Source organism: Apium graveolens, chromosome 6, assembly GCF_009905375.1.
Source record: "Apium graveolens cultivar Ventura chromosome 6, ASM990537v1, whole genome shotgun sequence".
Classification (NCBI taxonomy): domain Eukaryota; kingdom Viridiplantae; phylum Streptophyta; class Magnoliopsida; order Apiales; family Apiaceae; genus Apium; species Apium graveolens.
Genome location: NC_133652.1, coordinates 180673772 through 180699640, shown reverse-complemented (window position 1 = coordinate 180699640; position 25869 = coordinate 180673772). Strand labels below are relative to the sequence as shown.

The window sequence follows — 25869 nt, the reverse complement described above, 5'->3', positions numbered from 1 at the left end:
TATGAAGGTACTAAACAAGTTAGAGAAAAAAAAATGCAGCTTCTCATTCAATAATATGAATATTTTCATTCTGAAGAAGGAGAATCATTGAATGATACCTTCAATAGATTTCAGAAACTGTTGGATGGATTGAAGCTGTATGGCAGAGTGTACCAAGTCAAGGATTCCAACTTAAAATTTCTGAGGTCTCTACCAAAGGAATGGAAGCCTATGACTGTTTCACTAAGGAATTCTCAAGATTATAAGGACTTCACACTTGAAAGATTATATGGAATTTTGAAGACCTATGAACTTGAGATGGAGCAAGATGAGCTGTTGGAGAAGGGAAAGAGAAAAGGTGGATCAGTTGCACTTGTAGCTGAAAATGAGAGAACTGAAGCCAGGAATGAAGAAAAGACAATGCCAAGTCTCAAAATTGGCACAAGCAAATCAGAATCAAGCAAGGGAAAGGAGCAAGCAGCTGAGGTTGAAGACAATTCCAGTCAAGATGACTCTGATGATGTTGATGAACATCTGGCTTTTCTGTCTAGAAGGTTTGCAAAGATGAAATTCAAGAAAAACATTAGAGTCACTAAGCCAAACAAGAACATGGTGGACAAATCTAAGTTCAAGTGTTATAACTGTGGCATAAGTGGACACTTTGCAAGTGAGTGTAGAAAGCCAACTTCTGAAAATAAGAAATTTGAGCAAGTGGATTACAAAAAGAAATATTTAGAATTGCTCAAACAAAAAGAAAGGGATTTTCTGACTTAGGAAAATGACTGGGCAGCTGATGGAGCCAATGAAGATGATGATATGGAGTATATCAACTTAGCCCTGATGGCTAATTCTGATAAAAATGAAACTAGTTCATCAAGAAACCAGGTAATTACTACTGACCTCTCTCAGCTTTCTAAAAATGAATGCAATGAAGCTATAAATGATATGTCCAATGAATTATATCATTTACGTGTTTCCCTTAAATCACTGGCTAAAGAGAACACAAGAATTAAAGAGAATAATTTGTTTTTAAGTGATAGGAATGCTTTGTTAGAGGGTAAGGTAATTGAGCTTGAAAAGATTAAAATCAAATGCATATCTGTTGAGAGTGAACTAGAAGAGTCTGTTAAGAAAGTAGAAGTTCTTTCTAGATAACTAGAATGTGAGCAAGAGGTAATCAAGGCCTGGAAAACATCTAGGGATGTTAGTGCTCAAATTGTCAATGTTCAAGGAATTGAATCACTCTGTGAGAATGCCTGAAAGAAAAACAAAAAGGAAATAGAATTAATTGATGGACTGTCAACGGATGTGGAATCAACGGATGATGAAAGTCATCCGTTGAAGGAGGAAAAGGAGCATCCGTTGAAGGCTCATCAATTGGAACAGGCAAATGATTCTAAAAGGAATAATTTGAAAAATCTCAGTAAGAAGTTTGGTTCAACTTCCAAGAACTTTGTCAAAGAAGAAGCTAGCACATCCAAAGATGCCAGTAAGGTGAATATAAGACACATGACTTTAGATCAGTTGAAAAATAGGCTTAAGTTGGTTGAGGATAAAAAGGAAACTAAAAGAAAATCTAATAGAAATGGGAAGGTAGGGATTAACAAACACAACAATTACACACCTGATAAGTATGCTCCTAGAAAAAGTTGTGTGCATTGTAGTAGTGTTAATCATCTATCTGCTAACTGCAAATCCGTTAAGAATGCTCCCATGCCTTTAACTCCTTCCATGCCTAACATGTCTATGTCACCACTGCATGCTATACCTGTTATGTCTCAACAGAATCCACATGCACATTTTGCAAACATGCCATATATTAATAATCCTTATTTTACTGCATTTAGTATGCCTCAAATGCCATACAACATGCCTATGTGGAATAATATATTTGCACAATCCATGCCTTATCAAATTCAACCAAATATGCTAAATGATTCTGTGACTAACCCTACACTTCAACTAACTACATATGAGATCAAGGCTGACTCAATGTTACCTAAGTCAAAAGGTGCAGGAAGTGTGAAGTCTAGGAAAAAGACTAACAAGGCTGGACCCAAGGAAACTTGGGTACCAAAATCAACTTGATTTGATTTTGTTGTGTGCAGGGAAAAAGAAGGAATCTATGGTACTTGGACAGTGGTTGTTCAAGGCACATGACAGGAGATTTCACCCTGCTCACAGAGTTCAAGAAGATAGCTGGCCCTAGCATAACCTTTGGAGATGACAACAAAGGGTTCACTATGGGATATGGCTTGCTTTCAAAGGAAAATGTCATCATTGATGAAGTTGCATTAGTTGATGGTCTCAAACACAATCTATTGAGCATCAGTCAACTATGTGACAGATGGAATACTGTTTGCTTTAATTCTGAAGCCTGTGTTGTCACCAGTAAGAAGGACAACAAAGTGGTTCTAACTGGAGTTAGAAAAGGGAATGTGTACTTGGCTGACTTCAATTCTACAGATGCAGAATCAATCACTTGTCTTTTCAGCAAAGCAAGTCAAGATGAAAGTTGGCTATGGCACAAGAAGCTGTCCCATTTGAATTTCAAGACAATGAATGATCTAGTCAAAAAGGACTTAGTTAGATGAATGCCTCTAGTGGAATTCTCAATGGATGGACTGTGTGATGCTTGTCAGAAAGGAAAGCAAAAGAGAGCTTCATTCAGTAAGAATCTTGAATCAGCAATTGATTAACCATTACAACTGCTACACATGGATCTTTTTGGACCAGTCAATGTATTGTCAATTTCAAGGAAAAGATATTGCCTAGTGATTGTAGATGATTTCTCAAAGTTTTCATGGACCTATTTTCTTGGATCAAAGGATGAAGCTAGTGAAATCATTATCAATCATATCAAGCAAGTCAACAACCATCCAGATTTCAAAGTAAGAAATATCAGGAGTGACAATGGAACTGAGTTCAGGAATTCTACCATGAGGTTTTTCTGTGAAGAAAATGGATCATGCATGAGTTCTCAGCTCCAAGGACTCCACAACAGAATGGTATGGTGGAAAGGAATAACAGATCACTAATTGAAGCTGCAAGAATAATGCTTGAAGAGTCAAAACTCCCAACATATTTTTGGGCTAAGGCTGTTAACTGTGCATATTACACTCAGAATATTTCTCTAATCAATCAGGAAAAAGGCATGACTCCCTATCAATTGTTCAAGAGAAGAACCAACCTTAAACTTCCTTCATGTCTTTGGTTGCAAATGCTACATTCTAAGGAACCAACCTGACCACAAAGGCAAGTTTGATGCAAAGGCTGATGAAGGGATATTTGTTGGTTATTCTGCCGGAAAATCATATAGGGTCTACAATCTAAGAACCAACATTGTTATGGAATCTGTGCATGTTGTGTTTGATGATAAAAAGATTGATGGACTAACAGATGAGGGACATCATGAAGGACTCAAATTTGACAACATTGAGATATATTGTGATGATAGTGAAGATGAGAATGATGGAGAAGACACTTAAAAAAGGATTCAAAATCTGCCTTTGGATAATGCACAAAATGCTGCATCAGTTGAAAGTCATAATTCAGCATCCGTTGACAGAAGTAATGCAACATCCGTTGAAAGACAAAGTGCATCATCCGTTGAAGTACATAATGGAGCATCCGTTGATCATATTTCATCAACGGATAATCAATTTACATCATCAGTTGATAGAACTCCCAGTTCCTTACAAAGGACCAATAACGCATGGGGAGTTTCAACCAATCAAATCTCACATCATGACAATACTGAGGCAACCTCATTTAGAGCTAATCTACCACCTCAAAGGAAATGGACCAAGAATCATCCTTTTGAACTAATCATTGGTGATGCAACATCTAAGGTGCAAACTAGAAGGGCTACTCAAGATGAATGTCTATACAATAGTTTTCTATCACATGAGGAACCTAAGAGAGTGGAAGAAGCTCTATTGGATCCAGTTTAGATTTTAGCAATGCGAGAGGAGCTAAACCAATTTGAGAGGAACAAAGTATGGAAGCTGGTAGCCAAGCCAAAGAACAAAAGTTCTATTGACACAAAAGGGGTATTCAGAAACAAGATGGATGAAAATGGCATTGTCATAAGGAATAAAGCTAGATTGGTTGCCAAGGGCTACTCTCAACAAGAGGGAATAGATTTTAATGAGACATTTGCTCCTGTTGCAAGACTTGAAGCCATCAGAATTTTTCTAGCATATGCAGCCCATGCCAATTTCAAAGTCTATCAAATGGATGTCAAAAGTGCATTTCTGAATGGAGAATTAGAGGAAGAAGTTTATGTGAGCCAACCTCCAGGGTTTGAAGATCCAAATTTTCCAGACCATGTGTATTATCTGTTGAAAGCACTCTATGGACTAAAACAAACACCTAGAGCCTGGTATGATACTTTGTGAAAATTTCTCCTAGATAATTACTTCACTAGAGGTACTGTTGACAAAACTCTTTTCTTTAGAAATGTTAATGGCTCTACAATACTTGTTCAAATTTATGTAGATGATATTATATTTGGCTCTACAGATGATAAACTTTATAAAAAGTTTGCTAAGTTAATGCAAAGTAAATATGAAATGAGCATGATGGGAGAGCTAACTTATTTTCTTGGTTTACAAGTTAAACAAGTTAGTGGTGGAATTATCATTTTTCAAACTACATATATTTATGATCTTTTAAAGAAGTTTGACTTAATGATATGTTCATTACTACTTTCTTCAATAGTTATTGGCAGACGGGTCCTGAGCGGCCGCCCAGCTGAGCTGAGCGGGCGCCCAGCATCCTGAGCGGCCGCCCAGCAAAGCTGAGTGGGCGCCCAGAGGGTCCCTAGAAAAAAAAATTCTTGCCCAAAATTTTCTTATTTTTTTGTGGTTTTGGATAGGTTACTAACTTCTAAGGGTTCCTATAGTAACAAATCTTGGGTTGCCTCCCAAGAAGCGCTTTTTTTACGTCATTAGCTTGACGTAGAGTACTTCGATCAAGTTGACAATAAAACGACACTAACCACTTCCCGGTTTGCCGTGTCCCCATAGTAATGCTTCAAACGCTGACCATTAACCTTGAATGCTTGGCCCGGATCATTCTCAAAAATCTCCACCGCTCCATGTGGAAACACAGTTTTGACAATAAAAGGTCTAGACCACCTTGATTTCAACTTTCCAGGAAAAAGTCGGAGACGAGAGTTGAATAAAAAAACTTGTTGCCCCGGCACGAATGACTTATTAGGAGATAGCTTCCCGTCGTGCCACCTTTTCACTTTTTCCTTGTACATTTTGTTGTTCTCGTTCGCTTGAAGTTGAAATTCATCAAGTTCATTTAACTGAAGCATTCGCTTCTTCCCAGCTGCATCTAGATCAAGGTTCAACTTCTTCAACGCCCAATAAGCCTTATGCTCAAGCTCCACAGGTAAATGACATCCCTTCCCGTAGACAAGCTGAAACGGGGACATCCCAAGTGGAGTCTTGTATGCTGTTCTGTAAGCCCAAACAGCTTCATCGAGTTTTAAAGGCCAATCCTTCCTTGACGGACAAATAACTTTCTCTAGAATGCGCTTGATCTCTCTATTAGACATTTCAGCTTGACCATTCATTTGCGGATGATAGGCAGTAGCAACACGATGATTCACATTGTAGCGCTGCATCATAGAAGTGAACTTATGATTGTAGAAGTGTGACCCTTCATCACTTATGATTACTCGTGGCGTTCCAAACCTTGTGAATATCTACTTATGGAGAAAACTCAACACTACCCTTGCATCATTCATCGGTAGAGCCTTGACTTCTACCCATTTTGAGACATAATCGACTGCCAGAAAGATGTACTGATTATTGCAAGACGAGACAAATGGTCCCATGAAATCGATTCCCCAAACATCAAAGACCTCGACTTCAAGCATCACATTTTAACAGCATCTCATCATTCCTCGTAAGATTCCCCACTCTTTGGCAACGATCACACCTTAAAACGAACTGATGTACATCCTTAAACAAAGTAGGCCAGAAAAAACCTGCTTGCAGAATTTGAGCTGCTGTCCTTTCACCACCATAATGTCCCCCATAAACTGTGGAATGGCAGTCTCGTACTATCCCCTCCGTCTCACAGAATGGGATACATCTCCTGATGATCTGGTTAGCTCCTTGTCTAAACAAATATGGTTCATCCCACATGTACCACTTCACCTCATGCAGAAACTTCTTCTTTTGAGCTGCCTTCATATTAGGAGGCATTATATTGCTGACAAGATAGTTCACAATATCTGCGAACCATGGCTCTTCCTCCTGAACTGCGAACAACTACTCATCCGGAAAAGATTTGTTGATCAATGTCGTATCATGTGAAGTAGAATCGGGATTCTCCAATCTCGAGAGATGGTCAGCTACTTGATTCTCAGTACCTTTTCGATCCTTGATCTCTAACTCAAATTCCTGTAGCAAGAGCACCCAACGAATAAGTCTAGGCTTCGAATCCTTCTTTGAGACCAAATAGCGAATGACAGCATGATAAGTGAATACTGTCACCTTTGTCCCAAGCAGATAAGATCGAAATTTTTCAAAACCAAAGACTATAGCCAAGAGCTCCTTCTCAATAGTGGTGTAGTTCATTTGAGCTCCGTTTAGAGTCTTACTAACATAGTAGACCATATGAAAAAGATTATTCTTGCGCTGCCCAAGAACTGCTCCCACCGCATAATCACTCGCATCACACATCATCTCAAAAGGCTTTGTCCAATCAGGTGCCGTAATAACTGGTGCACTTATCAAACTCTTCTTGAGAGTCTCGAATGCCGCCAATCATTCATCATCAAATTTGAAAGGCACATCTTTTTCGAGCAAGTTGCACAACGACTTAGATATCTTCGAGAAGTCCTTGATGAAACGCCTATAAAAACCCGCATGACCAAGAAAACTATGGATTCCTTTCACAGAAATAGGTGGTGGAAGATTTTCAATGACTCCCACCTTGGCTTTGTCCACCTCAAGACCCTTGCTAGAGATCTTATGCCCAAGAATAATGCCTTCACGCACCATAAAGTGATATTTTTCCCAATGAAGCACCAAATTAATTTCCACACACCTTTTGAACACCGAACGAAGATTATTCAAACATTCGTCATACGAATGTCCAAAGACGGAGAAGTCGTCCATGAACACTTCGACATTGTTTCCAATCATATCAGAGAATATAGCCATCATACATATTTGAAAAGTGGCCGGTGCACCACATAAGCCAAACAATACTCTGTGAAAAGCAAACGTGCCGAATGGACAAGTGAAGGTAGTCTTTTCTTGATCTTCTGCTGCAATACAAATCTGATTATACCCCGAATAGCCATCCAGAAGATAATAATACTCATGACCAGCCAACCTGTCAAACATCTGATCAATAAATGGAAGAGGGAAGTGTTCCTTTCTCATGGCTTTGTTCAACTTTCTGTAATCCATGCATACCCTCCATCCTGTGAATGTTCGAGTGGGGATGAGCTCGTTCTTCTCATTTGCTATCACAGTAATACCTCCTTTCTTAGGTACACATTACACGGGGCTCACCCAAGAACTGTCAGAAATAGGATATATGATTCCTGCATCCAGCCACTTCAGAATTTCTTTCTTCACCACTTCTTTCATGATAGGATTAAGTCATCGCTGTTGCTCAACAGCCGGCTTACTACCTTCCTCTAGCAGAATTTTATGCATGCAGTACGAAGGGCTGATCCCTTTGATATCTGCTATAGTCCATTCGATAGCCAATTTGAATTCTATCAAGATCCTCAAGAGCTTTTCCTCCTCACTACCTGAAAGGTCAGATGTAATAATAAAAGGTAAAATAGATGCATCACCTAAAAAGGCATACCTCTAGTGTTCAGGCAATGAATTAAGCTCCAAAGTAGGTGCTTCCTCAATAGATGGTTTGAGCTTTCCTTCAGCATTCTTGAGATCAGAAGTACCAAGAGATTCAAATGGCATGTCTAGCTTTCACCTCCAAGGAGAAGCATTTAGATATTATAGTTGCTCATTGCCATTCTCATCATCACTGTCAAACTCCCCCACTAAGGCCTTTTCTAAGGCATCAGACATTAGCATATGATCAAGTTCTGAAATGACCGCAGAATCAATCAAATCCACCTTTAAGCACTCCTCGTCTTCTGTAGGGAATTTCATCGCTTTGAATACATTGAATGTCACATCCTGATCCTGCACCCTCATAGTAAGTTCACCTTTCCGCACATCTATCAAGGTACGGCCTGTAGCCAAGAAAGGTCTTCCCAAGATTATGGGAATCTTCTTATCTTCCTTGAAATCCAAAATGACAAAGTCTGCAGGGAAGAAGAGCTTATCCACCTTTACTAACATGTCTTCCACTATGCCTCGTGGGTATGTAATAGAACGATCAGCCAATTGTAAAGACATGTAGGTGGGCTTTAGATCAGGCAAATTTAACTTTTTGAAGATAGACAGTGGCATCAGATTGATGCTTGCTCCCAAATTACACAGGCATTTGTCGAAAGACAACTTGCCAATGGTGCAAGGAATGGTGAAGCTACCTGGATCTTTAAGCTTTGGAGGTAGTTTTTGTTGCAGCACAGCACTGCACTCTTCCGTTAAAGCAACGGTCTCAAGGTCATCCAGTTTCACCTTCCTTGAAAGAATACTCTTCATGAATTTTGCATAACTAGACATTTGATCCAGAGCCTCAGTGAAAGGTATGTTGATGTGAAGTTTCTTGAACATCTCCAGAAACTTATCGAACTGCTTATCCATCTTTTGTTGTTGCAATCTCTTAGGGAAAGGTGGTGGAGGATAGAGCTGTTTATCCCCTGTATTACCCTTAGGCAGAGTGTGTTCAACAGTATTCTTTCTTAGTTCCGCCACTTTCTCCTTTTGCTTCTCTTCTTCATCAACAACTTCACCTTCTCCGTCTTTCGCTTTTTCAGTATTAGCAACTTTTCCAGACCTTAAAGTAATAGCCTTGACTTGCTCTTTAGCTTCCTTCCTACCTGGTACTTCAGTATCGCTGGGAAGTGTGCCAGCTTGACGAGGGAGCACTGCATTGGCTATTTGACCGATTTGATTTTCCAAGGTCTTGATAGAAACAGCCTGACTTTTGCACAACAACTTGAGTTCCTCAAAATCAGCACTAAAATGTGGAGCAGCACCTCCTTGTTAAGGATATGATTGCCTTTGAGCATAATGCTGTGGTTGTTGGAATCCAGGTGGATTAAACTGTTTACTCACGCCTTGCTGATATGGTTGCTGAATAGCATTTTGAGTATTGCTCCAGCTGAAATTGGGATGATTTCTGTTGTTAGGATGATAGGTAGCTGGCACAGGCTGCTGCGATTGCTGATAATTGTTCATATACTGAACAGATTCATTCACAAGAGAACACTGATCCGTAGCATGAGAACCTGCACAAAGCTCACAGACCATAGCTATCTGATTGACTCCATGGGTGGCTAAAAAATCGACCTTCAAAGACAGCGCTTGGAGCTGCGCTGCAATAACTGCATCAACTTCCAGAATACCTGCTACCCTCCCAGGCATCATCCTTTGAGTTGGGTTTTGATGCTCATTTGCAGCCATAGTTTCAATAAGATTATAAGCCTCAGTATAGCTTTTGGCCCACAAGGCGCCTCCAGCTGCTGCATCGAGCATTGGCCGAGGTTGGGCCCCCAAACCATTATGAAAACCAGTGATCACCATCCAGTCAGGCATACCATGATGTGGACACTTTCTCAACATCTCCTTGTAGCGCTCCCAAGCTTCGCACATAGATTCTGTTAGTTGCTGCGCAAATTGAGTAAGAGCACTCCTCATAGCTGCAGTCTTCGCCATTGGATAGAACTTCACTAGAAACTTCTGCGCAAGATCTTTCCAAGTACTGATGGACCCAACTAGTTCAGAATGTAACCAGTCCTTAGCTTTATCCCTCAAGAGAATGGGAAAAGCCTCAACTTGATAACCTCATCAGTCCACCATTATATTTGAAAGTACTACAGATCTCGACAAAATTCCTGATGTGCATGTTGGGGTCTTCAGTCGCAACACCTCCGAAAGAAACAGAATTCTGCACCATCTGAATAGTGCCCGGCTTGATTTCGAAAGTGTTAGCCTGAATAGCCGGATGAAGGATGCTTGACTGAATGTCATCGATTTTAGGCCAAGAAAAGTCCATAAGAGCTGAATCTTCCGGAACTATACGATCACCCATGATTATTGGTTCTTTCTGCTCACTCTCTTTATCCGAATCTTCAAAATCTATCTTCTCCGGAATATCAAGAACTGATTCTGTCTCCTCAGCCGTATCTAAAGTCCTCTTGCGAGTATGAGAACGTGTTTGCATAAACGCTCGCTAAAGTACCTGAAACACAACCGGAAATAATAAGTAACACGTCTTAATTAATGAGTCCTAATAACCACTGATGGTAAGTACATAAACTAAACAAATACGCCGAGTCCTCGGCAGCGACGCCAAAAACTTGTTAGGCACAAAACACGCGCTAATAATTCACGCAAGTATACGCGTTCGCAAGTAATATAGAATAATTTCTAGTTCGTTCCCACAGAGACTCATACTAATTATGTTCAATTAACACCTACTCACTAATGTATGATTACTTCTCAATGTCAAGACAATAACACGTAGATTTGATTAACTAATTATTAACTATAATTAATTACGAGAATTAAACACTTAATTGACACTTGAATTAACAATATTAAACACACATGAGATCATAACTTTATTACTACTTTCTTCAATAGTTATTGTTATTACCCTTAACATGTAACAATGATGATATTAATCGAACAACACGAAACTGATAAAAGCCAACTTTCGTTGTACTAATACCATTCGACCAAATATCCACAATTAAGATAGAAGTTGAATAGGCATCAATTATGTTGAGACCCTATATGTCTACAGAATTTGACAACATAACGATTTAAGCACAAGTTATTCCTTATGATTACACAGGGCAAGTAAAACGGTTAGAGTACCCACTAATCATGCATACACATACATGAACCTATGCTAGCATGGCAAGTTCTAAACCTCAAGATCCACCATCGCTTCACAAGAGATTAACAACCTATCTTATATGTTCGTGACGCACATAAGACGAATAAGCACAACCTATGCTAGATATCATACAATCATCACACACTAAGGTATTAAACAACTAACTAAAGAATTCCATAGTAAATCCGTTACGACCCCATGATCAGACTAGCCCATGATAGAACTTATCGTCACCATGGGTTCATATGAAAACATGATAATAACACACAAGATAAACTAATAAAAATACTAATTAAAATCAGAGTACGTTACAAGAGTAATAAGGTTCAAAGTAAAGAAAACTAGCATCTACTGATACAACGAATAAAAGAATCACAAGAAAACGTATGCTTCCTCTTCTTCGCTGCGATGTGCTAAAACGGTCTTCTTCCTTTTCTCCTTGCTCCTTGATTGATACCACGATTCCTCTGTGAAACGTCTCTGAAAACTACTTATATAGAAGCCCCACAAGACCCAACCATCTCAGAAGTCAGAAGTCCAACAGAATCAGGAGTCTAAAAATCAGTATTTTAATTTCCGCCCCTGAGCGGCCGCCAGCAATCCTGAGCGGGCGCCCAGCTTCCTGAGCGGCCGCCCAACCAGCCTGAGCGGGCGCCCAACACCTTACTGGAAAAAACTTTATTCTGCTCCCATTTTCTGCTGTATTCTGCTCCTAACTTCCCACTTACAATGCCAAGCACTCCCCTAGGCTTATTCCTAATGAAATCTCCCCACAAACGCAAGTTATACCCTGAAATGCACAAACACTAGAAAAACGCATCAAATACACAAAATACTTGATTTCAAGACATCAATTCAAACCATTATTATACGTTCTAAGTGGTATAAAATGCCACTTATCATGGCTAGGCGTCAAATGGCTAGTAGCTGGCTCGTATTGTATACGAGTAGTCTAGAGTTGAGCAAGATGGAGTGAAACGCACTTGCTCAGAAATAAAAAAAAAGAAATAAAAAGAAAGAAAAAGAAAAAAAAAGGAAAAAGAAAAAAATATGGTTTAATGCACAATTGATCACGAGTGAGCTCTTTGGTATTCGAGTTATTAAGTTCTTAGGGGACTTTGTGCCTAGTGACCTAAGGCTTTTATAGTCTGGGATCCGCTAACCTAACGCTCGCTAAATGGGTACCATTGCATAAGTCTTTTATGGACCCCACTCATTGCATGATCAAATAAGCATTTATTTTATGTGTTGAACAAAAGCATGATTCCGTAATAAACTCCAATAATCTTGAAGTGTTATAAGTCATTTTATGTCTAGAATATATTCTTCGTATAAGCTTGTGATTGCCTTGAGGATAATTAAGTTATGGTGATTGATCTAGTTTCGAAGCATATATGTTAAGCATTTGCACACACCACGTTTCTAGTTGTATGTTAGCTTGCCTGATTTGATTGATCTTTAGTCGTCTAATTGCATTTGTTGATATGTCATGTGTTGGTTGGTTTAGTCATCGCGATGGGGATCGATGCATTCATATAAGTTGCATTCATGCATGTTTTTACTCTATTTTTGAGTCTGTGATGCTCGAGGACAAACATCGATTCAAGTTTGGGGGTGTGATAAGTGGCATTTTATACCACTTAGAGCGTCTCATAACGATTTGAATTGGTGTCTTGAACTCGAGTATTTTGTGTATTTGACGCGTTTTCTAGTGTTTTTGCATTTCAGGGTATAATTTGCTTAGATAGGTGGTTTTCATCAAATAAAGCTTAAGAAAGTGCTTGGAATCAGTCTAGGGGTGATGAGCGGGAAAATCAACAAAAACAGAAGTAAAATAGATTATTTTCTAGAAAGGTTGCATGCGCCTGCCTGGAAGGAGCAGGCGAACGCCTGATAGCAGGCGCCCGCGTTGAGGATGCAGGCGGCCGCCTGTGTGCGGAAATTCAGATTCTGGATTTTACTAAATCTATTACAATTGGGCTTCTGTTAGCGCTGGTTCTCTTGGGTTATTATATAAACCTTATGGGAAGACGTTTTCTATATAGAAGAGAGGAGATAATCAAGAGCAAAGGCAAGAAGATTGAGAAGACCGTTTTAGCACGCAACAACGAAGAAGAGGAAACATACGTTTATCTTGTGATTCTTTTAATTCGTTGTAACTGTGGATGTTAGTTTTCTTTATGCTTTGAACCTTAATACTCTTGTGACGTACTTCATTATTTATTAAGTATTTTTATTAATTTTATATCGTTGTGTTATTATCATGCTTTCATATGAACCCATGGTGACGATGAGTTCTATTATAGGCTAATCGTGATTATGGGATCCTAGCGGATTTACTATAGATTTCTTTAGTTAATCGTTTAATACCTTGGTATGTGGTGATAGTATGATATCTAGCATAGGTTGTGCTTATTCGTCTTATGTGCATCGCAAACATGTAAGATAGCCTGTTAATCTCTTGTGAAACGATAGTGAATCTTGAGATTTAGAACTTGCCATGCTAGCATATGTTCATGTACTGTATGCATGATTAGTGGGTAACTCTAACCGTTTTACTTGCCCTGTATAATCATCATGAATAACTTGCGCTTAAATCGTTATGTTGTCAAATTCTGTAGACATATAGGGTCTCAACATAATTGATGCCTATTCAACTTCTATCTTAATTTTGGATGCTTGGTAGAATGGTATTCGTACAACGAAAGTTGGCATTTTTCAGTTTCGTGTTGTTCGATTAATATCATCACCATTACATGCTAATGTTAATGACAATAACTATTGAATGAAGTAGTAATGAAGTTAGGATCTCATGTGTGTTTAATATTATTAATTTAAGTATTTAATCCTCGTAATTAATATTAGTTAATCAACCTTAATTGCTATTGTCTTGACTGTGAAGAATAATCATACATTGGTGAGTAAGTGATTTATTTAGCGCATGCTTTGTGCCTAACATCAACTGTCTGTGGTTCGCGAGAGGGACCCTCTGTAAGCACGGGAGGAACCGGCCGATCACCCTTTAGATTATCATAGATATATTCCAACCCCTTGTCAGGGGGTGCACCTAAAAATGCATAACTCAAATTATCCGGCAGCGGTTTGATCCTAAGTGTGGGAGCTTCTTCAATAGACGGCTCGAGACGCTCCTGAGAAATTTTCAGCTCTGCTAACCCAAGAGAATCGAGTGGCATATTCAATTTCATCTTCCATGAAAGTGTATTCAAAACCTGCAGTTGCTCTGTTCCTTCTTCATCTTCAATAACTGATCCCCTATTAAGGATCTCTATAAGGTATCTGACTTTGGCAATTGCTCAAAGTCCGAATTCATGACAGAGTCAACCCGCTCTACTTTAAAGCATTCCTCTTTATCTGTGAGTAACTTTATTTCCTTGAACACATTTAAAGTGACCTTCTGATATTGAACCTTCATCGTAAGCTCTCCTTTTTGCACATTGATTATAGTTCAGATTGTAGCCAAGAATGGTCTTCCCAAGATGATGGGAATCTTCTCATCTTCCTCGAAATCCAGAATTACAAAATCAGCATGAAAGATGAGTTTGTCCACCTTGGCCAAGACACCCTCCACTATATCTCGTGGATAAGTGATGGTCCGATCGGCCAACTGTAAGGACATGTTTGTCGGTTTTGGCTCAAGAAAACCAAGTTTCTTGAAGACAGATAAGGGCATCATATTGATGCTAGCTCCCAAGTCACATAAACACTTATCGAAAGACAAGTTTCCAATACAAGGAATAGTGAAGCTTCCAGGATCTTTAAGCTTCAGAGGTAATTTCTGTTGCAGCACAACACTGCACTCTTCCGTTAGAGCAACGGGTTCCAACTCCTCAAGCTTCAACTTCCGAGATAGAATACCCTTCATGAACTTAGTATAGCTTGACATTCGTTCTAGAGCTTCTGCAAAAGGTATATTGATATGTAGCTTCTTGAAAACCTCCAAAAACTTGGCAAATTGCTCGTCGAACTTATGCTTTTGAAGCCTTTTAGGAAATGGGGGAGGAGGATAGCCTTGTTTCTCCCATATATTCTGCTCAGGAGTAGTGTTTTTAGCAGAAATTTTCTTCTTTTCTGTTGTGCCATCCTTTTTCACTTTCTGAAATTAGATAGGGCGCGGGAGCGCTTGATATGGGTGCGGGCGCACCTGCATTCTGGTTTTTTTTTCCAAAATCTTCGTCTTGATGATTTTGAGGGTTTGCGACCTTGCCAGACCTCAAGGTGATTGCATTAATCTGTTCTTTGACTTCCGTCTTGCCTAGATTAGCTTCTATATCATTAGGAAGAGTTCCTTGAGGTCGAATCAACAGTGCATTGGCAATTTGCCCTATTTGCTTCTCCAGAATCTTGATCGTAACCGCTTGGATTTTGCATATAAGCCTCAACTCCTCCAATTCAGATTTTTCATTAACAGATGGAGCTAGACCTCCATGAGATTATTGTTGCATCCCCTGTGGCTGAAACTGATGTCTTGGTATAAACTATTACTGAAACCCAGGAGGATTGAATTATTTGTCTCCAAACTGCTGGTACGGCTGTTGCATTGCATTCTGATTGTTGCTCCAGCTGAAGTTCGGATGATTACGGTTGTTAGGATGGTACGTGGCAGGAACTGGCTGATGCAGCCTCTGAAAGTTGCTCACAAACTGAGCTGATTTACAAGATATAGCACAATGCTCTGTCGCATGCGCACCTGCGCATAACTCACAAACACTGACTATCTGATTAACTCCATAGTTGGCCAGAGAATCGATTTTCATAGCTATCGCCTTTAGGTGAGCAGTGATATCCGTAGCTATATCCACCTCAAGAACTCATGCTACCTTGCCCTGTGACATTCTCTGGGTTGGGTTCTGATATTCATTCACAGCCATCATCTCGATCAGCTCACAAGCTTCCTCATAGCTATTAGCCCATAAAACTCCACCAGATGCTGCATCGAGCATAGGTCTTGACTGTGCTCCCAAATTATTATAAAAGAAATTAATCACCATCTAGTCAGGCATTCGATGATGAGGACACTTCCTAAGCCTCTCCTTGTAACGCTCCCATGCTTCACATAAAGATTCACCCGATTGTTGTGCGAACTGAGTAAGAGCATTCCTGATTGCAGCTGTCTTTACCATAAGGAAGAATTTAGTGAGAAACTTTTGAGTAATATCTTCCCAAGTAGTAATAGAACCAGCTGGTAGAGAGTGTAACTAGCCCTTAGCCTTATCCCTCAAAGAGAATGGGAAAAATCTCAATTTCACAGCATCTTCAGAAACATTATTGAACTTTAATGTGTAGCAGATCTCGATGAAATCCCTATTATGCATATTAGTATCTTCCGTTGGAGAACCCCCAAACTAGACTAAATTCTGTACCATCTGAATCGTGTCAGGCTTGATCTCAAAGGTATTAGCTGCGATAACTGGCCTGACAATACTAGATTGAATGTCATTGATCTTTGGTTGAGAATAATCCATCAACGCTTTCGTTGCTGCTGCTGGTTCTCCCATTGTAATGATCACTTCCTGTTTTTCAACTACTTCTTCAACTTCGTCCAGTGTTTCCTTAAGAGATTGAGAACGTGTTCGCATACACGCTCTCTCGAGTACATGAAACACAAACAAGTAAACCGTGAAAGTAAAAAGAATCCGAGTCAAATAACTTTAACGACCACTGATGTCAAGCACATAAACTAAAAATTAACACCGAGTCCCCGGCAACGACGCCAAAAACTTGTTCGCTGTAATTGAAACGCGAAAATACATGAAAGCGTACGCGATCACAAGTAGTATAAGATATAAGTCAAGTTCGTTCCCACATGGACTGGTTTAGGTTAAGCTCAGATTATGTACCTATGCAATAATGTATGATTATCACTCACTGCTAAGATAAATAATAATTTGAGTTTTGATTTAACCAAGAGATTATACTAAATAACATTAACTAAGGGAATTAAGATTGAATTACTTATATGAGAATAAACATGGGATTCTAACTTCATTAAATACTTCATTCAAAGTTTATTTCTTTAACCTTAGCATGTGATGGTGATGACAACTAATCAGATAACACGAAATTAGTATACGCTAATTTTCGTTATACGTATACCCTACTACTAAGTATCCACAATCAAGATAGAAGCCAACTAGACACCAATTATGCTTAGACCCTATATGTCTATAAGATTTGAAAACATAACGGTTTAAGAACAGGTTATCTATTATGATTACATAGTATTTGTAAGATGGTTAAAATTACACTACGAATTATGCATGTCAATTCATACATAAACCTATGCTAGCATGGCAAGTTCTAAACCTCTAGATTCACCGTCGCTTTAATAGAGATTAACAAACAATCTTAAATGTTAGCTACGCATCAAAGACGAATAAGCACAACCAAACTAGGAAATTATAAATCACCACACACTAAAGATTTAGAACAATCAACTATTAAAATCCATAAATAAATCCGTTAGAATCCCAGATTAGTTCATAATTGAACTAATCGTCACCATGGGTTCCAATGAAAATATGTAATAAACAATATAAGAGTACTAGGGTTTAAAGACAAATCGAAAACAAGAATCCGAAGTATCAATGATATTGAAGAATACAAAAGTCTTCTTCTCCGTAGCCGTCTTGTGCTCTCTAGGTCTTCGTATTGCTCTCCCTTCGCTCCTTGTTGTTAAAAACGAATTATTATGGGTATATATAGGCTTCTAGTTGACTTGGTGTCAATATTACATGGTAAATGAGGATTATCTGATTTAAACATTCTCATGATTTGTGGAATTCTTTACTATCAGTTCCTGATTTATAAGATCGAAACTGTTGATTTAGATATGTATATAAACAAGTTAAATTATACTGTAACATATCTTGTAATTGATTGAGTAGTTGTGTTATATATAAACACATAATAGGTTATCTTTATTGGTGTGTATTACTCGGGTATTATCACAACCTAACAGCTTTTAAGAACATTATTCTTCTTGAGAGAGTTTTGTAACAATTTATAGGAGAATTATAAAAAATTATTTGATTCTATTACTCTACTTTACTTTCTTGATATCGAATTGTTTGATAATTGTATCCAACCCCCTTAAATAATTATATATTACTAGGCAACATTCCTTACAGTCTGGGATAGAAGTTATGAGTTTACAACCTTATGACTATCAAATGAAAGAAGGTTATTGGAGGCTGAATCTGCATTATCAAACATTTAGCACATTATACATAGAATGCACATGAACCTTTGAAAAGTTTTGTGAGTGAAAACTATGCATTTTATCTTTTGAGAAAAATGATGTACAAGAGTGATTTCATAAATAATTTTCATGAAATAAGTAATCACCACTCTTGACAGAAGTTTGATTTTATCTTAAAACTGTTTGAGTGCACAAGTCTGTAATTATGCATAAAAAGAAAAATGATCATGCCTTTTGATTTGAAAGAACACATGCTGATGAGCTAGCAGTAATAAGAAGAGAAAGAAAGATTTTGCCTTTTAATATGAATGAGTTTTTAGAAAACCATTGATCACTTAGGCTAAAGTCTAAACAATTCTCATTCATATCAAAAACTCAATAATTTCTCTTTATAAAATTAGCATCAATAAAATTGTTTATTGGTAAATAATCTTAATAAAAATGACTATACCGATGATTCAAATTACAATGAATCTGTCAGATATAACAACACATATAAATTCACTAGAACTTAAAATCTCATAATTATTTGCAATAAAATAGTAATAACATATCATTGACTGATACTTGTTAAGTAGTTTAGATACCAATAATTATGTTGCACACTATTTTAATATAATTTTAAATTATGAAACTGATTTCACATGGGATTGTCTAACATCATAATTTAAATGTCTTAAAATAAGATATCACTGAATTGAACACTAATTATTTATCAGATAAAGATATTAACATTCAATTTTATATCGTACAATCGTTAACTCCTACAAATTGCAAGTTCTCAAATAATATTGGTTCAAAAATAAAGTGTCATTAACCAATGTTGTCTTGTTTGCAATCTTAGAACAACAATTCAATTTCTATATACTTTAATCCATTGAGTTTTTCATCTATTATCAAAGTAAATAGGAATTTGCAAATAAGTATAAAAATTATTTAAAGTAGACAATATATGGTTACTTCTAATAAAACATCAACCATATTGACCATAATTGTGCTTAAAAGAATTTTCACACTTAATATACAAGTATTAGTGACTGAGAATAAACATTGCTTACTTAGAGGAGTTCCAAGTAACTTCACAAATACTAATACTTCACAATTAGTTCATAGTTAAACTTTTAACTAAATATCATTAATTGATATAAGTCAAAAATTAGTATACAACTAACCAAAATCTCATAATTGTCCTATAACAATTTAGTCACAGTCAATATAGTAGATGTCAGTTATTAACAGATTTAATTATGATAAATCACGCTGCTTATTTATTTTAAGTTAATTTGAATTATTAAGAAAATAAAATTATTGAATTGTTTCAATTTTCATAATCGAAACTTACTAAAATAAATAATAAATACATAAATACTAAATATCCATTAGCTAGATATTAACACTTAAATATTCATTATTATCCTTGAATAATTACCAATAGAATATATGAATTAGACACATGATAATTATTTTTTAGATAATTAATAATTTTAGAAATACTTTCTTAGTATAAAAGTATTGAGAGTTTTATACACATGACTTTGAATATACTTCAATTTCAAATATTAGTAATTTTAGTAATAAGCATTAATTACTTAGATATCCTTTCATATTTCATTGTCTTCAAATAAATTTTATATCAGTACCTAAAACAGACACCCGATACCAATATCAACAAATAACAAATAAATTTTGAATATATAATTCATAAACATGCGACAATCAAAACTAACAATAAATATTTTCATATTTTTCTTGTTGTATACTTAATTTCCGCAATCAAATATTAAATATTCGTATCATTTTGGGCGTAGTATACTAAACTACGGGATCTAGTTTAAATAGAGGGCAAAAACATGTAGAAAAAATAGAAGATAGAAAACAAGACATCGCGTACAATTAGGCACCCTCGAAAGGACAAGCTATGGTGACATAAACATTGTATGCAACTATTAGGGATGACAAAATAATCCGATCCGACGAATACCCGATCCGAAACCCGAAATTTTAGATTTACCAGAAACCAATTTTTTGGATTTGGATTTGGATATAGATTTAATTTTTAAACCCAAAAATATTTGGATTTGGATATTAGGTATACCGATCCGAAACCCGATCCGAAATCCGAAACTCTATTCGAAACCCGATCTGAACCCGAAATCCGAAAAAACCCGAATTATTATATATATATTAATTATATATATATAAAATATTAGAATTTTATATATTACATATTATAATATTAAACATATTATTATATAATTTTTAAAACATATATTTTTATATCTATATTAAAAATTAACTAATTATAAAAGTTAATGAAATATAATTATTCAATCATTTAAACGGGTGATAAGTTTTATAAGGTTAACAAAACATTTATAGTAATAAATCTAAAAATTAGGTATCAATTGAGTTGATTTTTTAAATATTAGCTATACATATAATAACACAATTAATGATGTGGTGGAGTGGTTGAAGATGACACGTTAAAAATATTTTTCTACAAGTCAAGTGTTCGATCTCAAGCACTTGCAATATCAATAATTATACAAATTTTTAGATTTCGGGTTCGGGTATCGGGTTCGGGTATAAATATCCAATTTAAATAAATTTTGGGTTTCGGGTATACCCGAATCCGATCCGAAATCCGATTGATCGGGTTCGGGTATTCATTTTCGGGTATTTTTCGGGTTCGGGTCGTGTTCGGGTATGGATAAAATTTCCAGGTTTGGATATGGATTCTGTAATACCCGACCCGATCCGACCCGATTATCATCTCTAGCAACTATCATTCATTTTATTTTATAACTATTTATACGATTAAATATAATAAGAAACAATTTGTGACACTATTATATCTATGTAGGGAGAACAAGGATTAGGGCATCTCAACCCACGTGCCTTGTTAGCTAGTTATATTATCTGTGTGTTAGGAAAATATAGTTATTCGCTAGAAAATTGTCATTAAAACCATTAATTTATATTAATTAACTAATTATAAAGTGCTTCGTCATTTCAAAATATGTACGTATTATTTGAAAAAAAATATCGAAATATAATGGTACACACGCGCAACCTTCTAAACTGACTTTGCTATTTTTGACAGTGCATCAAAGTGCAACTAATTACTCCCACAAGTTAATTGCAAGAGTGTGACACAGACGTGCTGTACTTGTACGTGTCAGCTTTTAAGTATCTCGTAGTAGACACGTGGAGTCAGCTCCACTATCGGCCGGTTTTCTCATTGGAATGACTCAGCTACGAGTACGCAAATGATTGAATCTTAATCGGGTAAAAGATAAGCTTTCCTCATATTGGATGTCCCGCTTTCTGGAAACCTCATTACTTGTTTAAATGGATAAACGATGGATTTACAAATCTTACTTGAACAACAGATATAATCAAATCATGTGTGGAATTTTAGCAGTTTTGGGTTGCTCCGATGATTCTCAGGCCAAAAGGGCTCATGTTCTTGAGCTCTCCCGCAGGTAACTTTACCACCCCCACAACTAGTTACCTAGTGCTTTCCAAGAAATCTTGTGTGTTTGCGTGTATTATGTTTACCATAGCATTGCTCATATACTTATATAATGTGTAGTCAATCGTTAATGTTGACCTTATCGGCTCTGCTAAAACCTCAAGATGTTTAAAGCTATCGAGAATAATGTTTGGGGAGAGAATGACAACTTTAGCATATTAAGATGACATGATTGTATATTTTTTCATTTTGATTATTTATATACTGTTGCCATAGTTGGTGCTGCACGATGTTTGTGGTGGAGCTTAACTTGAGTAATTTTAATCATTTACAACTTAGTTATGTCATATTTGATGATTCACTTTATTATTTACTCAAAACTTAGTTTTGTAACTTACTCAAAACTCAGCCAAGGAGCATTTCTGTCGTGCGCGCGCGGTGTGTGTGTAGACAGAGATGGAATGTGCTAAGGTGGTATACTTGGCCTTATGATCATTTGCGAATGATATGGTGTAGCTTGTTAATGAAATAACTAGCACAAGAGAGATAAATGGGGATGATATGTGGTGATATTTAGCTAATAATCTGCTATCTATCTATAAAGGAAGCATTCATTAAATTAACTTTGTTGCATAATGAAACAGACTGAAGCATCGTGGTCCTGACTGGAGTGGTCTTTATCAAAACGGCGACTCTTACTTGTCTCATCAAAGTCTGGCAGTTGTTGATCCTGCCTCCGGTGATCAGCCTCTCTACAATGAAGATGAGAGGATTGTGGTCACTGTAGGTCTTTTCAATGTATTTATTATTTTTCTCTAAATTTAAAGTCCTTGTCTATTTGAAAGAATGTGTTCCATTTCTAAAACCAGGTGAATGGAGAGATATACAACCACGAGGAACTACAAAAGAGTTTGCCTAATCACAAATTCAAAACAGGAAGTGATTGTGATGTTATTGCTCATCTTGTAAGTGATCTTGTTGCGGATCATCTCATAAATGTCTACAACTAAAAGTGAATATTGTGCAATTGTTTAACATAAACAAATAAATCATATAGCTGAACATGAAAATAATTTTTTTTTTTTTGATACAATACGCTTGGATTAAATTTTAGTTGGATCAAGTTTTGGTTTCTTACTGATCGATGATAATGGAATCTTCTTGCATTAGTGTGAAGAGCATGGTGAAAACTTGGTGGACATGTTAGATGGAGTGTTTTCCTTCGTGTTACTGGATACCAGTGATAATAGCTTTATTGCTGCTCGTGATGCTATTGGGATCACTTCTCTATATATTGGTTGGGGACTTGACGGTAACCTCTCTTTGTCATTTTCAAAATTTGAGATCATTGGAACATATTTTAAGTTAGTTTTCTGATACTTATTTCCTGTCTTTAGGATCAATATGGATTTCTTCTGAAATGAAAGGCTTCAATGATGATTGCGAACGTTTTGAGGTCTTTCCACCAGGGCACTTGTATTCTAGCAAGACAGGAGGCCTTAAAAGATGGTACAATCCTCCTTGGTTCTCTGAAGCAATTCCATCAGCTCCATATGATCCACTCGTCCTAAGAAATGCATTTGAAAATGTGAGGCTCTTTTCTGTTATGTACAATCATGATAACATCGATAAACAGAGGCTTACAATCATAGCTATAAACTAACGTCGTATCTACAAATATGTGCAGGCTGTTGTTAAAAGACTGATGACTGATGTACCTTTCGGAGTTCTGTTATCTGGTGGTCTTGACTCATCTTTAGTTGCTTCCATTGCAGCTCGTCATTTCGCAGGATAAAGCTGCCAAACAATGTGAAACACAGCTTCAGTTCTTCTGTGTTGGCCTTGAGGTATGTCTCTGTTGCCTTTAAATAAATAACTGTTAATTGTTAACCATGCTTTACATAAATTATCGGACAGGGTTCACCAGATTTGAAGGCTGGAAATGAAGTTGCTGATTATTTGGGAACTGTTCACCATGAGTTTCACTTCACTGTTCAGGTACAGGACCGACTGGAACATCCCGTGCTTCTTGTATCCAAGTATCGTCTTAATTGACAAGGCCTAATTAGTTCTTATGCGGAAGGATGGAATTGATGCACTTGAGGATGTTATTTATCATATCGAAACTTATGATGTAACAACAATTAGAGCTAGCACTCCCATGTTTCTTATGTCACGTAAAATCAAGTCATTGGGCGTGAAAATGGTCATATCTGGTGAAGGTTCTGATGAAATTTTTGGGGGATACTTGTACTTTCACAAAGCACCCAACAAAAAAGAATTTCATCGTGAGACATGCCACAAGGTACTAATTTGATCGTTAATTTTTATTTTTAATTATAGAGTAAATTTTTTGTAAGAGTGTAGGTTCTCATCAGAAGAAATTATTGTTGTTGCCCTTTCATACACAGATAAAGGCTCTCCACCAATATGATTGTTTGAGAGCAAACAAAGCAACATCTGCTTGGGGTTTGGAAGCTCGGGTTCCATTTCTGGATAAGGAACTCATCGATGTTGTAATGAGTATTGACCCTGATTGGAAGATGGTAACAAACAGTTTCCATCACTGTCTTGTTTAGTTTAGTTATGCTTGCCAAAGTAAAGAACCTCATTTAGATCTTAATGAATGTATCCTGGGATTTTAGATCAAGCCCGAGGAAAATCGAATTGAGAAGTGGATTCTTAGGAGGGCATTTGATGATGAAGAATGTCCTTATCTGCCTAAGGTCTGAATTAATGACTTGCCTTTGTCTCTGTAATTAACTACCTGTTAATCACAACAAGCTAAGATGCATTCATCGCTGTGTCTTGCAGTATATTCTATATAGGCAGAAAGAGCAGTTCAGTGATGGTGTTGGCTACAGTTGGATCGATGGGCTTAAAGCTCATGCTGAACTACATGTAATGCATCATATATGATCTTTGAATATATTTTCATTTTTGGCAACTCTCATAAGATGATTCTAACTGTCATTCAGGTCAGTGATAAAATGATGCTCAATGCTCCAAAAATCTTCCCACACAACACCCCTGTTACAAAGGAAGCATACTACTACAGAATGATTTTTGAGAGATTCTTTCCACAGGTGCCAAAAATTTATTGAATTGTCACATACAGTACAATTTTTCAAGTCCATCGGAAGATCTGGTAACTTAGTTGTTCGGTTTTTTGAATTATTATTGAAACAGCATTCAGCAATATTGACGGTCCCGGTGGAGCAAGTATAGCTTGCAGTACAGCAAGAGCAGTCGAGTGGGATGCTTCTTGGTCAGGTAACCCTGATCCCTCTGGTCGTGCTGCACTTGGGATTCATGATTCAGCACTTGGGATTCATGATTCAGCATATGAGACGCAGCTAGTGTCCACTGTGAACAATAATTTGGCTAAAAAGATTGTTGACAATGTTCCTCGGATGATGGAACAAGGCTCAGCCCAAGTCCCAATTCAAAGCTAGTTTTGCCTGTCCTAGGACTCTAGAATCAGCTTCAATCTAAGACTGTACAAGTTGCGGAATGTTTTCAAATATATGCAGCTCTGTGAACTATGTAGGCGATATGCCGAGCAAATAAAGAACCTGTTTTGCTGGTGCTAATTTTACAGGTAGCATAGACTGTAGTGGTTTGTGCTTTAGTAGTATGTTGTTATAAGTTGTGTATCAAACAATAAAACTTCAGCTACAAATCCTGGATTTCTCAGCAAGCATGTCTTTGTGTTATCTCTCTAGTATGTTTGGATGGTTCTTGTCTCCTAAAGATTTTCTCTCCAATGAATTTTATTGATCATTCATCTCCAATGAATACTGATGAAAGATCGTTAGTCAAATTTTTAACATCTACTAGTCAGAATTTTTGAAGCACATTTAGCAAAAAAACAAAAGAAGAAGAAGAAGAAGTTTTGAAGCAGTTGACCCAGCCTAACTCATCCTCGACACCACGCTTCAGCAAATTTGTCTCTCAGATTAGGATGCCAAGTTGTGATTCAAGTATCTGGTACAACTGGAGTCTTTACAAAATAGCGAGATGTCAGACTTGAAATCCCGCATTTTCTTCATGGTGATCAATGTTAGAAACATCACACCTTGAATGAAGAATCCAAAGTTACAAATAGAATCCAGGTTACCACATCAAATAGTATTTTTAACACGCATATTATGTCAGTATAAAACGAAGACGATAA

General features: G+C 37.0%; 2 non-coding genes and 1 pseudogene across 2 annotated transcripts; all 3 read left to right on the top strand.

Annotated features, from left to right (window-relative positions):
• The first annotated feature begins 9687 nt into the window (after positions 1–9687).
• On the top strand, positions 9688–9794 carry LOC141669775 (small nucleolar RNA R71). The gene has a single exon (XR_012554035.1). It is a non-coding gene; the product is annotated as a small nucleolar RNA R71 (small nucleolar RNA).
• A 6223-nt stretch (positions 9795–16017) lies between these two features.
• LOC141669973 (small nucleolar RNA R71) lies at positions 16018–16122 on the top strand. Its single transcript, XR_012554225.1, has one exon. It is a non-coding gene; the product is annotated as a small nucleolar RNA R71 (small nucleolar RNA).
• A 5389-nt stretch (positions 16123–21511) lies between these two features.
• On the top strand, positions 21512–25358 carry LOC141663543 (asparagine synthetase [glutamine-hydrolyzing]-like; annotated as a pseudogene).
• Positions 25359–25869: the final 511 nt, after the last annotated feature.